The sequence below is a fragment of the Lissotriton vulgaris genome, chromosome 7, assembly GCF_964263255.1.
Source record: "Lissotriton vulgaris chromosome 7, aLisVul1.2, whole genome shotgun sequence".
In the NCBI taxonomy this organism is placed as follows: Eukaryota; Metazoa; Chordata; class Amphibia; order Caudata; family Salamandridae; genus Lissotriton; species Lissotriton vulgaris.
The window spans coordinates 454,472,145-454,493,825 of record NC_141695.1 but is presented as its reverse complement, the minus strand read 5'-3'; the positions used below and the strand labels follow the sequence as shown (position 1 = coordinate 454,493,825).

Genomic DNA, 21,681 nt, shown 5'->3' with positions numbered 1-21,681 from the left:
TGTCCTGGCCCTTAGTCCGCACCCTGTTTATCTGTGAACTTCCCCTAGTCAATTCAGATCTAGCTATTTTGTCTGATGCCCGATGGAGCTACCTGGTTTAGCTATAGGGGAGACAGGTGAGGGATTCCCTCCTTGGAAGTCACCTACCCAGTCGGTCTTTAGACATACTTCCTTTCGTCTCTCCTGTCGTCTCTTCCCACATCCTCCCTCTATTTATGTCTCTCCGTCTCTCCTCTCTCAATGTATTGAGACTGAACTATTTTGTCTGATGCCTGATGGAGCTACCTGGTTTAGCTATAGGGGAGATGGGTCATGGATTCCCTCCTTGGTCGTCACCTACCCAGTCGGTCTTTAGACAGACTTGCTTTTGTCTCTCCTTGCTGTCTCTTCCCTTATCCTCCCTTTCTCACATCCCCTGCCCCCACCAGTACGTTTCTCTCTCCTTTCTCTCCTCTCCTAATGTATTGCCTATTTTTTTATGTATTGTGTAATTGTTGATCTTTTTTGTTACACTGTGGATTCTAATGTAAAGCGTTCTGATACGTTCGGGTCTAGCCAGCGCTATATAAAACTCTTTAAATACATAAATAAATAAATAAGCCTGATAAGACATTGAGGCCCATATACTTGAAGGAAAAAATGTTCTGTGCATTCTACAGTCGGCTGAAAACCCGTACTGGCTCAAGGGCAAATGCTAATATTCGCTGATCAATCATCATCCTGTTTCGAAATTAAACTTTGTTAAGCATTCCAGGCTTCCTTTTCTCCCAGTGAACCCGCCTAGTACATCTGATCGAATCATCATGTCTGAGCCTGGGAGGATGGGATCCAATGCCTGATTCTGAAAACCTCCGCACATAGGGCCCAACAACGGGGCTAGCGACCGAGGAAGTCTTCTCATCCCAGCCCGGGTCCAGGAGCGGAGAACCATGGGCAGGTCAAATAAGATCAATGTGTATAAAGGGCTGAGGGGAGAGAAGGCACACGTCATGCGCACCAATTATAAACACACAAACTGCAAACACCGCACACTGAGACACGCGTTACACATCCGCACAATCAAACATCTCTCCCACAAATTCAGCCTTTCCTGTTACAAACCACTGCAATCTGGCAATTTAGTCCAGTTGAGGTTAACAAAACTACAGCCGACAGAATCCATTGAGTTGTTCAAACGAAATTCGGGACTGGGCATGGCTTTCCTGAAAGCAAGCACCCATCTAGTAATCTTGTCTTAAACTCTTTTTTCCAATCATACAATACCAAATACTCCCATCTCGAGCTTAAGATGCATGAGTATATTATACGCGAGTAAACTTATGGGTTCCTCTCAAGGATAAACAGTTATGTACGGTTCTAGCAACCACTCAGTCAGTGAGTTGTCCCTCCTGCACGCAGCTTCGCTGTAGCATGTGCAGCAAAGGCGCGCTCACTTTCTGCAGTGAACACTAAAGCAGAGCTTGGCGGGTGCCCAGATAACGCGTTTCACACTCCGGAATAAGATGGATTTTGTTTCTCATTTGGTTGTCTTGGAATTTCGGGTGATGCAGATCGGCAGTCTTGTGTCTCAAAAATACTGATTGCATAACATGTAAACACCCACAAGTGCCGGACCTGCCCAACGCCCATGATCACTGTGCATGACGACCCCCCCGCACACTGGTGATGGATTTCAAGCCAGAATAATGGCAGAGGCGAAGCTGTGATCATAAACGTTCTCACCGAAGAGGCTGACTTTTGACACAAGAGTACACCAAGCAAAAATACTCTGGATATTCGGCCCCCCCCCCTACATAAATAAATTGCTCCAGGTACATGGTCACCCGGGGGCTTTGAAAACAAAGCATGGGAGACCGTGCTTCATTTTCTAACATTTTCGGATGGATTCACACACCATCGCAAATTTCTTTTAACATAAATGCTTTTTTGGGGCAAACCGAGGGGGTTATGGTGTTTTTACCCAGCCCCCTTTATTGCTTTTTTTTATCTTTTTCCTCACCTTTTCTTTCTCCCTCGGTCTGTGCACAAGGTGGCTGCCAACACTTCCTGGTTTGAAGTGTTGGCAGCCAATTAGAGCCAAGCTCGTGATGGGTAGGTTAGGCTCCGCCCAGATATCAACACTTTTTATTTTTTGAATATGTCAGGAACTACTGAACAGATTTACACCATTTAACAAAAAGGTCTCTTTCTGAACCAAGGGTTTAGCCAAATTTGGTCTATTCCGTTCAGCAGTTTGAGCTGTAGCCGTGTCTAAAGTTTCCTATAGATAATTACATGGAGAATACATGTTTTGGTACCCCCCTTTTTTCTCGGCTCCCTCTTGCCAAATCACCCCGAGACTTTCAAGACAGGAGCTGATTGGAGCGCCCCACGAGGTTTAAAATTTCACAAAGATTCATCACCCGGCGCCAAATGTATTGGGAAACCAAAAAAGCTTTTCCTATGGAAACTAGCGCCCAGATGCATCAAACTACTTTTTTGCGAGTCCTAATTTGCGAAAATTACCGAAACGCAAATTAGGATTCGCAAAATGGTATGCATCATTGTTTTCGCATTTTTTTTTGCAATTCGGTAAAAATCGCAATTTTTACCGAATCGCATAAAAAATGCGAGTTTGAAATTGCGAATTCACAATTCCCATTCATTCCTATGGGCTGAAATGCCCATAGGAATGAATGGGAATTGCGAATTCGCAATTTCAAAATCGCAATTCAACAAAGCATTTCAAGGGTGGAGAGGGGGGTCCAAATGACCCCCCCCTGCACCCATGAAATGCACTTTTAGCTATAAGTTACATACACACATGTCCTAAGGACATGTGTGTCTGTAACCTAACAGTTTAAAAAATGCATTTTTGTGCATTTTTAAACAATTTTGCAAATTACCACGAGGTTCAAACTCGTGGTAATTTGCACTTGCAATTTAAAAATTCGCAAATTTTAAAAAAATGATGCATTGCATTTAAGGAATCGCTAAATTAGCGATTTTCTACAAAAACTAATGATGCATATCAAAAAGCATTTTTGGACTCGCAAACGCCGATTTTAAGGAATCGCACCGTTTGCGACTCCAAAAATGCTTGATGCATCTGGGCATAGGTCCTAATATATATATATGTGTATATATATATATATATATATATATAGATATATATATATATATATATATATATATATATATATATATATATATATATATATTTATATATACAAAAAGAGTCACGATACATAATTGACTTTCAGAGTAAAACCCCGGGGGGCCTTTACATGGACGAAGAATTAGCAGTACATCTGAAAGATTGATATAGCTCTGAGTATAGGTTTTTGGTTTTCTATATTCTAATGTTTTCTTAAAAAAAAAAAATGCAAACTGTGTATGAGAGACATTAGAGGACATGTATTCTGTGATTTTTTACTTTTTACCTTTTCTCACACTATTTTCTCTTCTTTTTCCAGGAGGAAAGGAAGGGGCCCTTTCACGAACATTCACTTTCACGGGCGTACCTACCGTTTGCACTCCTTGTTGTGAGACCACATATGTTATGCACTGTTTTACTTTTGTGAACATTTATGAGAGGATGTTGATCAATGTTCTTTGGCTTTGGCACTTGCCAGCATTGGTTGATGGAGGTCGCTATTGGTAGTTTGGAGACAATGACCGGTGGTGCACATCATTTAATTACTTCCGCCAGTAATGTGTATTGTGACTACATCTTAACAACTTAATGGTGCAGTATTATTAGTCTCTGTTGTATTTCTAGATGACAGGTTATGGTCCTCTTTTTGTTTTGGCACTTGCCATTAATTCACCGAGAGACATAAGTTGGTGTTCTGTAGTTCTATTATGTTCTAATAACTGAATATTCGAAACAGACATGGACGTTTACATTCTATATGGTGTATTTCACAATGTTACACCTGTGGGATTATTTACTGTGCACACCAAGTTTGTTTTCTCCAATATGTGACTAACTTAAGATGGCTACCATGCAACTCACTTCATTAGCTCACTGGTCCTTCCTCTATGTTCGCAAAAAACCTTATCACTGTGTTTGGTCTCTGAATTGTCTACACGTGATCAAGCCGCGAGGCGAAACGCGTTGTGTGGAAATAAACAGGTGTTGCTGCATCTGTGATTTCTGACTCCTTTCCTTAGAGCGTACGTTTGGATTGTTTTAAAGGATTTTGACATATATATATATATATATATATATATATATATATATATATATATATATATATATATATATATATATATATTTATATATATATATATATTACCTACTGGCGGTCGCCAGTAGGTAGTTATAGTTAAGATTATTTTCAATGCAAAATCTCAACATTCTATTGTGAATAACTTTGGCGCCGGTTGAGGAATCTGCCTGAAAAGTTCCTCAAATTTGCCTCGCGGCGCCCCGGTCCTTCTCTGAAAGTTTGGGGGGATTTGTCAAGCGGGGGCCGAGATAAAAGGGGGGTCCCAAAACATGTTTTCCCCATGTTAATTTCCATAGGGCGGTCGACCTCACTTTTAGCCCGAACGGCTGAATTGATTTCCACCAAACTTGGCAAAATTGTAGGGACTGGTAGCCCGATGTGCCTTTGCTATGTCTCAAGATATGTGCTCCAGTGAATTTTGAGTAATTTAGGTTAAAAAAAATATATATATCTATGGCCGCGCCCCGGTACGCGCACCAGTGCGCTAACCAGCACGCTATGCGAGTTCGCGCGCGGAAACCTGATTGGCTCTCGAGTGTCTGTAAACATTCCAAACAGTCCGGAGCGGCCGCCATCTTGTGTATCGGTAGGATCGAGACACAAGAGGTGGCAAAAACAAAGGGGGAAATTGCCATAAGGGGGCAGAGTAGACCCCTCCTGACCCCCTAGGTTTGATGTGGGGGCTATAAAAGGGACCTGCGGGGCAAAAAATGTTTTTTTTTTATTTACGCGGGGGGAGCGCCCGGTACGCGCACCAGGAAGCGTTCCATGGGAAAAAAGAATGATAGAGTTTTTAAAAAATGTAGACTTGTTTTATAATTTGGAGGTAGTTCTAAAAAGAACTGTTATTTTTCTTCTTTTTGTTGTTTTGTATTTGTTTAATGTTTTTTGAACATTTTGTACTTTTTTTGGCTTTTATGAACTATTTTATATTTTTTTGTTATTTTTATGGGGAGAAACAAAAAACAGGGAATTGAAAATGGCTCAACTGGAGCAAAAAAAAAATCAGGAAAAAATAGGGTTTTTTGGGGCAATTGTGGTTGTCACCAGCAAGGAGGATGAGCTTTATGCTCTGTTCACCATAGAAGATGGTCTTACCACAAAAAATACATGTAATTCTGAATTCCCCAAACCGTGGTTGTATGCAAGGGATCGTCTCCCTTGTCTCTGGTCCCGATGGAGTGGGTTGCTTTCTTTTGGAGGTGGTGGTTGTAGATTGGGGAGGGTTACTGGCCAGTTCTCTCACCTCTGCGGCAGAATAGTTGTTCGGATGCTTGCGCTGCATGTGCCTAATCATGGTATTATTACCGAAAGAATATTTTTTGTTAGGGTTCCCCCTTGAAAGTTCCATGCCACAGATTAGGCAAGTCACCTTGGGCGCATTGACTTATTTCTTGCCCTCTGGGATTGAAAAAAACTCCCATACAATGTGCTGCCTTGGCTTGTATGGGGTATTGTCTTCTGGCAGCCACCTTCTCCCTTCCTCCTCCTCCTCTTCTTGACCACCAATGTAATGTTGTGGTGTTCCTCTTGGTGGTGGTGGTGGTGGTGCAGATGCTCCAGCTGCTGCTGCTACTGTAGCCATTTTAAAGTACAACATTTTACTCAAAGATGTTCAAACAGGTCTTCCTCAGTCAAAGGACAAAGTCAGAATAAGGAAAAAAGGTGGGGTCTTTCGTCATTTGGGAAAAAAAACTGTCCTGAACCAATGAAAAGTGTTATTTTCAGGTAACATGACCCGGGCTTTCATCATTTAGAAACCAAAACTGTTCTGCACCAATGAAAAGTGTTATTTTTAGTCACATGACCCGACGCGCTTATGCAAACACAACAGGTGATGGACCGAATGTGGATCAATGACACACACGACGCGCTTATGCGACACGCCCCCGAGCGTGCGTCGCGTAAGCGCGTCAGATGATTACGTTGCACGATCGTATTCGCTCGAGTATTTCCGGGTGCGCTTACGCCGTGCGTATCACGCGGACGCGGCTACCCGACACGTCATGATGTTTTCGTTCATGGCAATAGCGCTAACGGGACGCTCACCGGTGCGCGACTCGGGGCGCTCCGAAAAAATGCGCTTTCCTGTGCGCACACCGGGGCGAGCACCAGGAGCGCACCAAGGCAAAAAAAAAAGTATTATATAAATATACAATATAGGATTCATTATAAAAAATATTACATTTCATAGATTTGAGGCCCTATATATAGTTAGGAATTAGCATTTAAAAAACCTATGAAATTCACTGAAAAAACCATAAATTCACTGAAAAAACCATAGGTTTCACACCAGTTATAGTTAGCAGGAAGTTTTACTCGCATAAAACCATTGAAATTCCCACGTTATAGTTAGTTGGACTCACTATAACTTGCGCATGCAATGCACTGCTGATGACGTCACATATTACATCACTCATGACATGGTTTTTTCAGTGAATATATATATATATATATATATATATATATATATATATATATATGAACCAGACCAGAAAGGAAGAGCTTATTTTCATTTATTTAGTGGAGATCGGCATGACACGTTTTAGTTCACATGGGGGCCTTGATCACATGATACATATATTAATTTTGTCCCAGATATTTTATTTGTTTTTAATGATGCAGTAACTGGAGTGTGGCTAGTACATTTTATCCCTCCTCAATCCAACACTTTCCCTACTGTTGTACTGACTGGAGTGGGAAAAGTACATTTTATCCATCCACAATCCAGCACTTTCCCTACTGTCGCACTGACTAGAGTGGGAATAGTACATTTTACCCTTCTGCTATCCAACACTTTCCCTACTGTTGCGCTGACTGGAGTGTGGATTTTTTTGGGGGTAATAATAAATATTATTATTGTGTTACCTGTAGTGGGAATAGTAAATTGTAGAATTCTGAAATGTTCTATTTTATGTAATTTTATTTTTATTGGAGTTAAAATAGTAAATCTTATTTTTGTGTGATGTAAAACATGTTGTTGCTGTTGTGTTGTGTTAGGTAGGAGTGAATATTTTTATATTTATTTAGTATAAAAATGTGTTCTTTTTAATGTAGTAGAAGATGTGTGTATAATATATATATATATATATATATATATATATATATATATATATATATATATATATATATATATATATATATATATATATATATATATATATATATATATATATATATATATATATATTCACTTAAAAAACCATAGGTTTCAGGCCTTATATAGTTAGGAATTAGCATTTAAAAAAACGTTGAAATTGCTCCTATGTAGTTAGTTGTACTAACTATATTTCGTGCCCATAATCTCAGCGATTACCAGTTCCACGGAAGAAATGTCAACCTACATTGACTATTTTTTGCAGGACAGTGTCAAAAACTTGGCTTCTTATGTGCAGGATTCTTCTGACTTTGTCAGAAAATTGGGTGATTTTGTTTGGAATGCAGACTGTGTACTTATGAGTTTGGATGTTACATCTTTATACACGTCTATACGACATATGGACGGCATTAGGGCAGTGAATTATTTTCTGAACAGGAGGTCAATCAATTTTTCTGCTCACAATTCCATGGTCACTGCCATGATTAAGATTTGTCTGGAGCAAAATTATTTTTTGTTTAACAGCCAAGTGTATCAGCAGATCAGAGGGGTAGCTATGGGGGCCTGCTTTTCTCCCAGCCTAGCGTGTTTGCACATGGGCTGGTGGGAGGAGCAGGTCCTTATGGTACAGCATCAGGCCATCATGAGGAGGCATGTCCCAGTCTATTTCAGATATATAGACGACCTCTTTTTTATCTGGCAGGGTACTATGCTCGAAGCCCAGGAATTTGTAGAAAAACTCAACTGTAATGATCTCAATTTGGAATTCACTTCCACTATAAGCAAATCACAGCTTTGCTTCCTAGACATAGAGGTCTATATTAATGCAGGTAATCTCGCCACAAGGTTATATAGAAAGCCGACTGCAGGTAACACTATCCTGCAGGCGGCAAGTCAACACCCTCATCACTTGATACAGAGCATCCCCTATGGGGAGATGCTTCGTATTAAAAGAATTTGCAGTGATGATAGAGAATGTACAAGAGCTATGGAGGAAAGCAAATTGCGCTTCCTGGCACGCGGATATTCTGCGAAAACAATCACCAGGGCCATTGAGCGCACTAATAACATGACAAGAGCACAGATTTTGGTACCTAAACCAAAATCTGAAGCTGTTCAGGCTGAAACTTCCACAGAATGCTCTAGGGTAATAGTAACATATAACCAACAACACAATGAGATCCGGCGGATTTTCAGCCGCAACTGGAACCTGGTGACGGGGGATCCCGTCATTGGGGGTTCAGTAGGTAGAAGGCCAGAATTCTCTTTTAGAAAATCTACCTCTATGTCAGATAGGCTGGTTAAGAACCATTTGGAACCTCCGATATCAAAAACCTTTATGAATCTGAGAAAAGGTTTTTTGAAGTGTTCCATTTGCAAGGCCTGCAAGAATGGATGTAATAAAACACGCTATAATACTCCATTCAAGGATGAACCTGTACTGATAACAAAACAGCTGTCCTGTAAGACAGAATTTGCCGTTTATGTGCTGCAGTGCCCCTGTGAACTCAGGTATGTAGGGAGTACCCGACTTCCGGTTCACAGGAGAATACTGCAGCACTTGAGAGCAATCTCCAACAATGAACAATCCTATCCGGTGGCACGCCATTTTCAGGCTGTTCATGGGAGTGATCCCAAGCACCTTACCTATTTTGTCATAGACTGTGTTCTACCCCTCAAAAGAGGTGGGAATAGGGATGGGCTACTCAGGGTCCTTGAGACTCGTTATATTTTGGAATTAAATAGCCGTACTCCTGGAGGTCTCAACACCAGTGAGGATTTGTACACCTGTCTATGATTCCAGATTCCTTATTATTTGTGGTTACACCCTATCAGTAAGAAATGACATACTGTTCAGCAATTGCGTGCCACTATATGATAAACAAGAAGGATATTGATAGAACTGTTTTGCATTTCCGGTTAGAGCTGTGTGTTAACATCAGTCAGTAAAATGAATTCAGAAGGGAGGGGTTCTTCCCTTTTTAAACATTTTTTGTTATAATTTACTTGCACTTAGCACTTTGATTATTCTTTTTTGCACTTTGCGATGATGGCTGCTCCTTGCCACATTATGGGAATCAAATGGCATTAACTGTGTATGTTTATATAAGATTTTGTTTACATGAAGCACTTGACACTTTAGTGGAAATTCCCACTTGGGACCTATTTTCTAAATGTTTTTTAAGGGTCAGGAAACATAGTCTTTAACAAAAATGAAATTAACACCATGTTTTTATGATCTATATATTTATATGTATATATTCATGAAGTTGTTTGCATATATTTATTTATTTGCGTGACATTGCACATAGATGTATATACTTCAGTTTATTCACCCACTTGGGTTGTATTTAAGACAAGGTAGGAATACATATTATTGGTTTAGTCCCCTGTTTGTTTCTATGAACCCTTTGTAAACATTATGTGTTTGATTATGGTGGTCAAGTTTTAGTCCACCTTTTGTGTCATTGTCAATGAGGATAAATTCCCATGTGGCTTTGTGATCACATCATGTGATCAAGACAGTGGATACTGTCGAAACGCATAATGGCGGGCATGCTGAGCAAAATTGAGCTTAAATAAACACGCACTTTGTTTGGCACCATTTCTGGGTTCCTCTCTTCGTCTTTTCAGGACTGCGCGATATCTGGCAGTGTTGGAGGTTTTGGGACGAGTCTTTCTCCTATATATATATATATATATATATATATATATATATATATATATATATATATATATATATATATATATATATATATATATATATTCACTTAAAAAACCATAGGTTTCAGGCCTTATATAGTTAGGAAATAGCATTTAAAAAAACGTTGAAATTGCTCCTATGTAGTTAGTTGTACTAACTATATTTCGCGCACCCGCAATCCACTGCTGATGATGTCACATATTAGATCATTCATGACATGGTCAGTGACATCACTGATGACATCACTGATGACATCTCAAATGACATCACTGATGACATCACTGATGACATCTCATTTGACATCACTGATGCCATCACTGATGACATCATCCAGTGACTGTGTGTTTCTGTAAAGTTTAAATATGTTTTACATATTGAAGAATGAGTGGATGTATAAGTATCTGGATGAAGGATTTAGTAGGTGCGTGACTGACTGTATGAGTGAGTGATTAAATGTGTCTTACTAAATGCATGGGTTAGTGACTAAACTGTCTGAATGTGTGCATCAGTATGTCTGTTGTTGTGTAAGCTGATGCATGTGTTGATCAGTAGCTATATGATTGGCTATATGGGTTATTGATTTGTTGCCCAAGTATTTGAATGGGAGACTGAGTGTGTGCGTGGGTGGCTGGGAGGTGTGTGACTCTGTGCATAGATGTGTGAGCAGTTGATTCACTAGGTGTATGAGTTCAAGAGTGCATGTGGAAACAGCTATATGGGTGGTTGACTGTGTGCATGGGTGTGTTGGTGAGTGAATGGATATCTCAAAGCTACATGTGCAAGTAAGTACATATGTAAAACACAGTGCATGTGAGAGTTGGCATATATAAATGACTATACATGAGAGCCAGTGAATGTGCGAGTGGCTATATGGATCATTGTGTACTTGTATCAGTGATTGTATAAGAGAGTAAGTATGTGTTGGTATATGTTTGAATAAGTAAGGTGTTGTGTGTATAACTGTATAGTTGAGGAAATGGAAGTGTGATTGAATCTTTGCATGACTGACTAGGTGTGTGAGTAACTCCATGGATGAGGGGCAGTGTGTGAGTGTCTGTATAGGTGTATGAGTGCATATGATAGTGTTGTATTGATGAGTGACTGTATGTATGAGTGATTCTATGGGTGAGTGAGTGAATGTGTGTGTAGACCTAGGAATCAGTGAGTGTGTATGTAGTAACTGGTATTGGTGTGTCAATGGTTTCAAGAATGGTAGTCTGTATTTAACACTGGGTGTATCAAAGTTTATATTAGAGTGTGAGGAGGTGCATCATATTATCACATGAATGATATCATCAGTGATGTGATCAGTGATGTGAAATGAGATGTCATCAGTGATGACATCAGTGATGTCACTGACCATGTCATGAAAGATGTAATATGTGACATCATCAGCAGTGGATTGCGGGTGCGCGAAATATAGTTAGTACAACTAACTACATAGCAGCAATTTCAACGGTTTTTTTAAATGCTAATTCCTAACTATATAAGTTCTGAAACCTATGGTTTTTTAGTGAATTTGCAAGGTTTTTTAAATGCTAATTCCTAACTGTATAAGACTTGAAACCTATGGTTTTTTCAGTGAATTTGCAAGGTTTTTTAAATGGTAATTCCTAACTATATCAGGCGTGAAACCAATATTTTTTTTCAATACATTTCAAAGGTTTTGTAAATGCTAATTCTATTAGCGGATAACGTTTATATATGTTATTATCCTTCTGGGACCACCTGAGCAGCCGTCTTGTTTCTCAGGAGAAGTGAGGCACAAGAGAGCACAAAACAAGAGTGGAAAACGCGAAAAGGGGGCAGGGTTGAGACCCCCTGACCCCTAGCCCTTCTCAGCGTACCCCGCGATTTTTTTTGGTTTTCTTTTTGACCTTGTGGGTCCTTTTTTGGACCCCCTGAGGGTTGAGGCTAGAGGGTTGGGGGGCCTCTACCGTGCCCCCTGTTCGTGTTTTCCACTCTTGTTTTAGGCTCTCTTGAGCCTCAGTTCTCCTGAAAAACAAGATGGTGGCCAACACTTCCTGGTTTGGACAGTTTGGAATGTTGACAGTCGACTGCCAGCCAATCAGAAACTTGCTCGCGCACGTAAGGGTACGCACACGTACGCGAACGGTACGCGTACCGTACGCGGTACCGTACGCGTACGGTGCACGTACGGTGAGCGCATATAGATATATAATTTGATCAAATTCAATTTTCTCAACAACTACTGGAGGGATTTTCATCAAATATAGAAAAGACACTACTGCATACCTGTCCCTACCATTTGCCAAGTTTGGTGTAATTCCGTTCAGCCGTTCCGGCTGTAGCCGTGTCTAAAGGTCCCATAGAAAATGACATTTGAAAAATTTCAAATTCAATTTTCTCAAGAACTACTGGAGGGATTTACACCAAACATACAAAAGGCACTGCATACCAGTCCCTAACATTTTGCCAAATCTGGTATAATTCCGTTCAGCCGTTCGAGCTATAGCCTAGTCAGAATGGAAATGAACATGGGGAAAACACGTGTTGGGACCCCCCTTTTTTCTCAGCCCCCGCTAGACGAATCCCCCCGAAACTTTCTGGGAAGGAGCAGAGCGCTGCGAGGCAAATTTAAGGAAAATTACAGGCAGATCCCTCAATCGCTGCCAAAGTTATTCCCAATAGAATGTTCAGAATTTCCTATGCTAACTAGGTCCTAACTATATAAACCTAGGTAATATATATATATATATATATACATATATATATATATATATATATATATATATATATATATATATATATATATATATATATATATATATATATATATATATATATATATATATATATATATATATATATATATGCAGCAACAGCGGTAATTCCAAGGCTTCGCATACATCGACCCAAGAGAAACCACACGAATCCAAATGTAAATGAAGGCACAGGATTTATTGAAAGTCCAAGTCCAACAAAGTCTGACGCGTTTCGGGCATCCACCCTTGCTCACAGACAGATATATATATATATATATATATATATATATATATATATATATATATATATATATATATATATATATATACACTCAAAAAACATAGATTTCAGACACATTATACTTAGGAATGAGCATTTAAAAAACCTTAGAAATTCACAGAAAAAACCATAGGTTTCACCCATGTTATAGTTAGCTGGACATTTCACTCATACAAAACCTTTAAAATTCCCCCGTTATAGTTAGTTTAGCTAACTATAACTCGCGCACCCGCAATGCACTGCTGAAGACATCACATATTACATCACTCATGACATGGTCAGTGACATCACTTATGACATCACTCATGACATCTCAAATGACATCACTGATGACATCATCTTTGTGAAAGAGTGGCATACCTCCTCTCACCCTAATATTACCTTTGATACACATATTCAAAAATAGGAACTAACATTTTCAAAAAAATTGAGATACCAATACCAGTTACAACAACGTATTTAGTAATTCCAACATCTACATACAAATTTACACATTTACCAGTTGTTCTATATAGTCACTCATACATGTACTCACTCATCATATGTACTCATACATGTATACATCTTGTTACACACCTACACTTATACATAGAGTTATTCACACACATATGCACACATGGAAATAAACTACCAAACATCCATTTACTTGCATATACAGGTCTATACACACCACAACACTTATTTTACAGAAACGTACACATACTTGCTCTCTTAAACAATCAGTTATAAAAACAGATACTTATTTATACAGGAACTCTTGCAATCTGTCACTGTCATATATCCTTATTTATATACATCAATACTCACATATACTAATTTGAAACATATGTACTTACTCATAAAGACACTATTGAGGTAGTCATTCAGTTAGTAACACACCCATACACACACTCATTCACCAATACAGTCCTGCACACATGCTGTCTTCAAAACACATACAAACAGTGAGTCACTCATTCAAGCATCTGTGCGCTAAGTAATACCCCCCACCGAACCATACAGACACTCATTCTCATACTAAAAAATTGAAATATTAACCCATATAGACACTCATGTATCTACTCACTAACCCGTGCAGCACCTTATACACAAAGTGAGACACTGATAGAGATATTTACATATTTAAAGATTACTCGCTAATACATGTATTCACTAAGATATACTTAATAAGTCAGTTATGCAATCATTTAAAAAAAAAAAACATCCATTTAGACACTTATTTACCCATTTATTCTTCCATCGGCCTTCTGATATACATATATAAAAAATATTTATTTTTCAGAAAGACACACATTCACTGGATGATGTCATCAGTGATGTCATTTGAGATGCCATCAGTGATGTCATGAGTGATGTCACTGACCATGTCATGAGTGATGTAATATGTGATGTCATCAGCAGTGCATTGCGGGTGCGCAAGCTATATTTAGCGGAACTCATTATTACGGGGGAATTTCAAAGGCTTTGTATGAGTGAAATGTCCAGCAGTGAATATATATGTACGATCTACAAATCCTAGCATTTTTTAAATTAAGAACCATAAAAATAACAAATATTAAACCTTTTTTTTCTTCTAATGATAACGATATTTTTTTATACGTCTTCTATTTAGATGTTTTTAATCATGAAAATGCAAATAACACAGTTTACGGAATAACACTTTTTAAACTCTCCAATGTATGTAGATAATAATACCTTATACGTGTTACTATCAAAATCGAAACCTTTACAGCTTCACTGTTTTAAACTTTTCAGAACACGTGCAGATAAAAAACAGTTAAAACGTGACACGTGTAAACTGCAAAACGTGCCATCTACATAGGCGGAGCCACATCTTCCTTCCATAGACTACTAAACAACAAAAACTATATAAACCACACCTACTGTGCAATTAGTTTCATTTTCCCGAGTTATTTCTGAATCGCCAATCTCTGTTGCAGGTTCCGTTCTCCAGCATCGGATTCTCTTTTTGCATCAACAAACATATTTTGGAGCTGTAAGTTGTTTCATGATGGCATAGGCATAGTACTTAGTTAAAATGTTTGACTATGTGTCAATATTTAAACATTTATATGTAGAAAAAAATGTATTGCATGTTTTTCCCTTTTTCTCTGTAACCTCAGCAGATTGTTCTTAGAAACAGATATATTATAACAAATATTACTCTTTTTCTGGCTCCTTTTACCTTATATATAGTAACTTTTTATATTATGATATTGATACGGTACTTCGCTCGAGGGGTGTTGCTAACCTGTCGACGCAAACCCTAAACATTTACAATCAACGTGACAATGATACACTTGTTATTATGTTTTCCCCTAGAGATCACATACTGTTAATATGTATATTATAACATTAACAGTCTTGGTGATCTTAGTGGAGTTCACGATCCGTCGTCACAAAGAGTAACGATAAGTAAGCAACGTTACCGGATTGCGGCTTTCAGTCTATTTTCCCCTTGTGATCATATGCTGTGAGAATATATACATATTATTATTCTCACCATCATGATCTCAGAGGAGTTAATGATCTGTCGTCATGAAGATATCAAGACTCGGCACCATATATGAGACTTCTTTGTTGGAGATCGGAACTACCTCATGAAGAAGGTGCCTTTTCCATGAAAAGGTGAGCAGTGAGACTTGAGTATGCATCGCAAGGAGTCAAAGGGTTGTAGCTGACTACATACAAAAATGCGACTTAGTATTTTAGACAAACTCACTGCTACATAATGTATTAATTTATATGTTTAATTTTTTTCCCCAATAGCAGTAACGTTTTTATAATCGCTGAAATATCCGGAATATATTCACAATACAATCAGTTCGTAGAAATCTGACAATCAAACGTCTATAAAAGCGCGATATTATCTAACTCCAAATTAATATAGTAAGAATTACCAATCATAACATCTTTCTTTTAATATCTTTTAGATGTACAGCTTCAGGATGGATTATGTAATACGGACAACGGCAATAGCACAAGGTGAGCAAACAAGCTTGTTTATGAAACAACGACAAGTTACCTGTCAAAGAAGAGAATATGTAGTATGCAGCAGGCGCAAAACAAACATTGGGCTAATGGGACTTCAGCAAGGATGACATACCTTTCTGGGCCCACACACACTCGCACCCGAGTACGTAACAGGTCTTTTAAAGACATTTTGCTTGTTAATGAGGCTTTGATAATCCCCCCCTGCTTACAGCCCCTGTAGCTCCACTCTTCTTTTTGCTTGAACTAAAGCCTCCACCCCAAAATTTTTCTAGCCTCCTCCCCCGTTATTTTTGACTGGTTGCGCCTCTGGCTTCACGTACCCCTTCCCTGTCGTGTGTGTCTCTCCCACGTTTTAATATCCTTTTTTCCCTTTCTCTTTCTTACTCTCTCACATCATTTCTCTTTCTTTTTTAAAGATTTGGACGCTGCTATCTCCACTCTGCTGTATAAAACCTTATCTGAATTGAAATGATTAAATCTCATGATTACAGTGAAGGGTTCTCCGACACGTAGAGCACCATGTTTCAATCACGCCAATGGCACTAGGTGACAAACAATTTTGTTTCCGAAACAACAACAAATTATCTGTGAAAGGAGTGAGTGGGTAGTGTGCAGCAGCTTCACTGTCTAAAAGGTTAAATTAGCTCGGAGCAGTGACAACACATAGGTTACAACAGTCTGGCAAACAGATCTACAAGCTTATTACGCCACTTTTGTGTCACTTTTAACATGAGAAAAGTGACGCAAGCAGCTTGTAAATCTACGTCTGACTTTTCAAGAAAAAATCTCAACTTCAGACTCTGCGAGACAGTTTTAATGTTGTTTTCTCTCTCTTTCTTTCTCTCTCTCACTCTTTGACATCATTTATCTTTCCCTTTTAAACTTATAGACACTACTGTCTGCTTTGACGTCTATAACAACAGTTGAACTCAAGTTGTGAACTCCGGGGGCCGCAGTGTTTATACAATTCCTTCATTACAATGCATTATAAAATAAGTCGGCATATTTACAGTACCGCTCTGCCACTTTTGTGTCAGTTACGCAGTAGGCCCTTCCATATAGACAACACTTGATCGCAGCACTATAACAGAACTGAAATGTACTAGCACACTGCACACGTAAAACTGTAGTGTTACCTTCATTTGTGAAAGGAGACAGTGTGTACCAGCTTCACTGTTTTGAAATGAATAATTACCTCCGAGCAGTGACAACAGATATGTTACAACAGTCTGACAAACAGATCTACAAGCTTATTACGCCACTTTTGTGTCACTTTGAACATGGAAAAAGTGACGCAAGAAGCTTGTAAATCTACGTCTAACTTTTCAAGAAAAAATCGCAACTCCAGGCTGCGAGATAGTTTTAATGTTGTTTTCTCGCTCTTTCTCTCTCTCACTCTCTGTGACATCTTTTCTCTTTCTCTTTTAAAGTTATAGAAAATGCTGTCTGCTTTGACATGTAAAAGCAAATAATTCTTCAAGTTTTGAATTCCACTGGCCGCAGTGTTTATACAACGGTAAGCACAGAGGCCTAGATATACAATGCCTTCATTACAATACATTAGAAATAAGTCGTCATATTTAAAATCCCGTTGTGCAACTTTTGTGTCAGTGACGCAGTAGGCCCTTCCATATAGACACTACTTGAACGCAGCACTATAACAGAAGTGAAATGTAAAAGGCACACTGCACACGTAAAATCGTAGTATTACCTTGACGTGTAATGCTTCAGCTCATTTAGTCACAGCTACATAATTCTAATCTCTAATTTTCTTTTTTGTTTTGCAGATTACCAATCGTGCGTCTTTTGGAGTCAACTTCACAATTTCTTTATACTATTGTTTTTTAAAGTTATTTTTCTAGTTCTTTATTATATAGTTATCATTAAATTTAGTTTACAGATATTCTTTTAATAAAAGAAAATGTACATATTACTTTTTCTTAGTGAGGGGTTTGTCAAGCCACAATAAAAATAATATTTAAAATGTTGAAGTACTATAGTAAGATGTTCAAGACTAGGATTGAAAAGTACTGAGTTATATTTTCTCTGGATTCACTACAACATGGTATAGAAATCAAACTAATATGAAACAATGTGTACCGCATTTACAAACCTCTTGCGACATTTCCCCATGCAATGCCTACCCACCTACAAAATAAAGTGTGTGCGCCTCAATGATGCCTCTTAAACCACGGAAACAATAACCCTACAAAGACTTCTATATTGTATGAGAGGGGCACGTGGCCCTCCGCCTGGTGCCCTGGAGTCCACCACGCCCAGACCCGGTTTCTGCAGTGTCCTGGGGAAAAACAGCCATTACAACGCCTGATCATCACCACAAAGCCATTAGCACGCATATGGCATTACCACACATACTTTTACAACTAGTATGCATTTACCCCGCATGATAAATGCATAATCCTAATAATGTCTTTGTGTTGACGAACACGTGTTGCAATGGCTGTGGCTTACGTCCTTCAAATTAGTTTCTAGGTATACGTGTAACCAAGTCTGATAAGATCGGAGGCACAGGACAAACACTGTGGTGTCTGTGGCAGGAAATCTCATCGATCATGAGAAAATATGCGGAGGGTAAAATGAAAGTAACAGGTATAATAAAAAATAACGGAGGAAAACTACTAAAATGGTGCTTGACGGAGTATGTAATCAACGTTTGGCGCCTCAACACTACATTTCAAATAAATATAGATACAATATGTTTAATAATATATTACGAAAGTATAGCAGCGGATGACACACACAGCCCGGGAAAAGAACGCGGCATATTTAACACCTGTAATGAGGAGAGGCTTGCTTGGCGAACTTGAAGAAAAAGAAAAAACGTGGGCTTTGAAACGAGGCTGCGCATGTGTAGAGAGTACAACTGGTGCACAAAAAAAAGTGAAGGTTTTACATACTATCATAGAAATATAGCTCTATTTTTTACCAGTAAAGTTAGTTTTAAAAATAACTTTTTTTTTTTAGCCCCTACGGCCCCAAGATCGCAGACTGTTCTCCGCGTCCTTCGTGAGCCCGCATTGCTTTATCAGAGACATCACCTTATATGCTGCTCTCTCTTTTGAAAAACAATTTGAGAGAACAGATTAACTTGGTCTCTATTTCAATTAGGAAAGCGGTTTCCTGTGGTAAAGTGAAAGCGGCGACGGTACCGACCTACCATACCAAACAGCAGTGTCCCGAAAGTACGCACCCCGAGACACTGCAAGAACCGACCCTGGGAGATGGTGGACCCCATGGCCACCAAGGGTTCCAGGAGGGGTACAGCGCAACCCCCTCCCAACATTAAAAAACCCCAGAGAGTGCAGGTACCCGGGGCTGGAAGGTCATTTTACATATTACTGCCCCAAGAAGGTGGCGGGCCCCGCAACGTGTACGGGGAGAGAGAGAGGGAGAGCTGATAACACACTTTAAAAATAAAATAATATTTTAAAAAAAAGTCTCGTCGGGGTGACAGTCCCCGAAACTGAGGGGAAGAGGATCGTAACCCCCACATACTTCACAATAAAACCACAGAGGGGTGACGTTCCCTGGTGCTCGGGGCACCTTTCAAGCCCCCCACTAGGAAAAAAATTGCCCCCAAAAATTTGCCTCCCCAAGACCCAATGAATAAAACGGACTTCTATATTTTATTTCCCTTTTCCACAGCGTACGTATTCCATACATGTACGACCCCCTGAGCAAGCCTAGAGGGTCAGGATGTTTCTACCCTGCCCCCTTTCCTTATTTCTCAACTTTGTTTTACTGACAAACAAGATGGCTGCCAACACTTCCTGGTTTGGAGTGTTCACGCAGAGTTGACAGCCAATCAGCATGCAACTCGTGCTCATAATTGTATGGATTTCCGTACGCGTGCTGTACTCTGTCTCTAGATATCGCTATGATTTTACTTGTAATTTTCTAAGGAACTACTGAACGGATTTACACCATTTAATAAAAAGCACAATCTGCGAACCAAACTCTACCTCTCCGCCAAATTTGGTGTAATTCCGTTCAGCCGTTCGGGCTGTAGCCCTGGCTAAAGGTCCATATGGAAAATTACATGGGGAAAGCATGTTTTGGGAGCCCCCTTTTTTCTGTATCAGTCTCACACATTTTTAAAAAAAGTGGCTGCATGGGTTGGTGAGTAGCTACATGAGTGTCTATATAGGTTATTAGTTGGTTTTTTGAGTATCAGTGTATCAGTATGAGTGTCTGAGTGTTTATATGGTTTGGTGGGGGATATTACTTAGCACATAGATGCATTAATGAGTGACTCACTGTTTATATGTGTTTCGAAGACAGCATGAGTGCAGGACTGTATGTGTGGATGAGTGTGTGTATAGGTGTGTTAGTGAGTGAATGACTGTCTCAATACTGTCTTTATGACTAAGTACATATGTGTTAAACTACTATATGTGAGTATTGGTGTATATAAGTGAGTATATATGAGAGTTAGAGATTTGAAGAGTTCCTGTATAACTAAGTATGTGTTTCTATAAGTGATCATTTAACCCCTTAACTGCTGCCGTCGGCCAACGGTCGTCACGAGCACTACCTCCCCAGTGCTGCGCATGACCGTTGGCCGACGGGCCAGCATTCGTTATCCGAACGTTCAGCACTGGGCGCTGAACGTTCGACGCTCCGATGAGGTTAAGAGAGTCAGTAAGTGTATGTTTTTGTGTAGAGCTGTATATGCAAGTAAATGGATGTTTGATTTTTATTTTATTTGCATGTGTGTGTGTAAGTAACTCTATGGATGAGTATCGGTGTGTAACAGGATTTCATACTGGGGGTCCCTGGGGGTCAACTAGCCCACCTGGAACCTCCAGTATGCGCCAAGGGGCTGCATTGCAGAGAGGTGTAATGAGGCCACACCATTTTTTATACCTCTCTCAAACGAAGCCCCCGGGCGTGTTTGCAGAGGGAGAACTAATTCCCCTTGCATACTGGGGGTCCCTGGGGGCCAACTAGCCCACCTACAACCTCCAGTATGCGCCAGGGGCTGCCTTGCAGAGAGGTGTAATAAGGCCACACCCTTTTTACACCTCTCTGCAACGCAGCCCCCAGGTGCGTTTGCAGAGGGGGAACTAATTCCCCATGCATACTAGGAGTCCCTGGGGGCCAACTAGCCCACCTGGAACCTCCAGTATGCGTCAGGGGGCTGCATTGCAGAGAGGTGTAATGAGGGTATGCCCCTTTTTACACCTCTCTGCAACGCTGACCCCTGGTGCGTTTGCAGAGGGGACCTAATTCCCCTTGTATACTGGGGGTCCCGGGGGGCCAACTACCCCACCTGGAACCTCCAGTATGCGTTGAAGAGAGGTGTAAAAAGGGGCATAGCCTCATTACACCTCTCTGCAATGTAGCCCCTTGGCGCATTTGCAGAGGGGAAACTAATTCCCCTTGCATACTGGGGGTCCCTGGGGGCCAACTAGCCCACCAAGAGCCTCCAAGTTGCACCAGGGGGCTGCGTTGCTTTGCTCCGGGGGCCGAGGTCCCCGGGGCACTTCTTTATCACTATGCCCCTGCGATTTGGTCCCCCGGGGGGTAATTTGGAAAAAAACAGACCGGGTTTAAAAAAAAAACTTGGGGGCCTTGGGGGTCCTTGTGGGACCACCTGGGTAGGCCTAGGGGGTCAGGGTGTTTCTACCCTGCCCCCTTTTTGT

The 21,681-nt window shown here is 40.0% G+C and overlaps 1 protein-coding gene and 1 pseudogene across 2 annotated transcripts in view; both read right to left on the bottom strand.

Annotated features, from left to right (window-relative positions):
- The window catches only part of LOC147701848 (CD209 antigen-like protein C), a 473,405-nt gene that overhangs the window by 309,642 nt on the left and 142,082 nt on the right, over positions 1 to 21,681 (bottom strand). The gene's annotated exons all lie outside the window — the stretch shown is intronic.
- On the bottom strand, positions 768 to 1,101 carry LOC147701849 (small Cajal body-specific RNA 2; annotated as a pseudogene).